The sequence below is a fragment of the Fukomys damarensis genome, unplaced genomic scaffold (genome assembly GCF_012274545.1).
Source record: "Fukomys damarensis isolate Sample0158 unplaced genomic scaffold, DMR_v1.0_HiC HiC_scaffold_4, whole genome shotgun sequence".
NCBI classification, from domain to species: domain Eukaryota; kingdom Metazoa; phylum Chordata; class Mammalia; order Rodentia; family Bathyergidae; genus Fukomys; species Fukomys damarensis.
This window is the reverse complement of record NW_022900916.1, coordinates 38,664,933-38,666,933: the sequence shown is the minus strand read 5'-3', so window position 1 is coordinate 38,666,933 and position 2,001 is coordinate 38,664,933.

Below are 2,001 nucleotides of genomic sequence, written 5' to 3'. Positions count from 1 at the left end.
CAGTGTGCATGAAAAATGTGTTTGCAAGATCATTTGTTCATAAAGCTCATGAGTAGAAGATGGGAGGATTTCCACCTGCTCCCGTAGGAATTTTATTATTGGCAAAGATCTGTTGCCTGGGCATTTTTGGATACAGCCAGGGTGCCCGCGAGCTCGTGGGAATCTCTCCTGGGCTCAGTGGGTCTTTGAAATCCCGTGGCCTTCCCGTGGAGCCAGCCACAGCCCTTTCCACCTGAGCTCCTGCCACTGCTGCTTGTGTTAGCCAGGCAGCTGATGCTTGCAGAGTTTCTGATGAGGACGCCACAGGCAGCAGAAGCACTGAGGTAAATCTCCGGCTGCTGGTCTGATTCTGACTGTTGTTTCCTTGTGAGTTTAGTGACTTTTAATTGGGAAAGCATGTTCCTCGAGATATTATCTGTGGAAATTATTTTTAGCCTGGGCTTAAAAATGCCTTCTTCCACGGATAATTTCTTATTGGTTTATGGGGTGATAGCATGAAGGAGGGGGGACCACAAACATTAGAATCATTTTAAATTAAAATTAAGCTTTTCAAATCATACTTTAGTGGGTTCAGCTCCACACATATATAAAAGCATCTTCATAGCTAGGAATTTCAAAGAACGTTTTCTTTGAAGCACTGCACTCAGATACAAGGAAAAAGCGTGTGTGGGCCCCACTCTCCCGCAGGAGCGTTTTGCTCTAGGGCCTTCCGCAGTGAACACCAGGCGCTGGGAGGGCCTCGCTCTCATGACTCCCACCTGGCTTGGGCCCTGAGCTTTCCCTTCTGCCCTTTGGCTCCTCACGTTTGGCTCACTGGAACCTGGGCTCTGGCCAAACGCGAAGAGCAAATGCTACAGGCTTTCCTCCCTCCGCTGCGCCCCCACCGCAGTCCAGCCTGTCAGTCGTTTCTGTTTTCCTGCACGCTAACTCAGACATACATTTTTAAAAGAACAGAAAATATTTATATGTGTTATGAAACATCTTCAGGGATGTTATACTGGAGGGAGGGAAGCTGGGGGTCTTGAACACATGCACTGTGTGTGCTGCCTCGAGTCCTCGTGCAACCAGTGACCACTTGGCCATCTTGTTTAGAGTTCTGTCTGGCTGCACAACTCGGGGTTTGCCTGTTGCAAGTACTTCACGCTCTGTCTTGTGGATGCATCTGCTTTCCCTCCCCATATGCTGTCACAGATCTTTTTCTTTTTACCAGTTGGAACTTTCACTTTGCTTTTTTACTCTTTCTGAAATTCTACTATTGGTGTTAGAAATTCACCGGCTCTAACAAGAATTGATCTGCTTTTAATTTTTTTGTTTTTAAATAATAAATGAGGAAAGGCTTGTCAGTCATTATTGTTTAATGTGAAATTGTTTAATAAGTGAAACTTTCTCTAACCTCCAATTCAACTTTCCCCTCTGAGGAATAGGAGTAAGATTGCAGGAGTGGAAGAGAAACCAAGAGAATATATTTCAGAACTAGGCATCTGGAATACCATAAGGACATCAGGACAGCTCTTTCTAGCCTCTTCCTCCTGACTGTCCCTCACCCCTAGCCCAGAGATAAACTGGTACTAAAATTCTATTCCTTTACAGGCTCAGGTGACTTTTGAGGGGTGCAACAGTCTATATAGAGAAAATATATTCTGAATTCCAAAGAACACTCAACCAACATATAAAAGAGCAGGAAGTCTAGACCCATTCTTAGGGGAAATATTCATCCGTTCTCCCGTTGTTCCCTTCAAGGTGAAGGAGGTTTGATTGGTGTAACTCCTGGCTTCTCTATACCTTCCTATTCACTAGGTGTGAGCCTAGCCCAGCCCAGTGGAGGAAGTCAGTTTCCCCCTGGGGTTCAGTTGACGAGTATTTTATCCTCACACTAAGGTAAGTCCTCCCTTTTAGGCTTAGTTAATAGGAAAGGTGATATTTCATTTCTTCATCCTTCTGTTCCTGTCTGATTTTTCAATTTGTTCAGAATGAAGGCAGAGAAGAGAGTGCTATTTATTG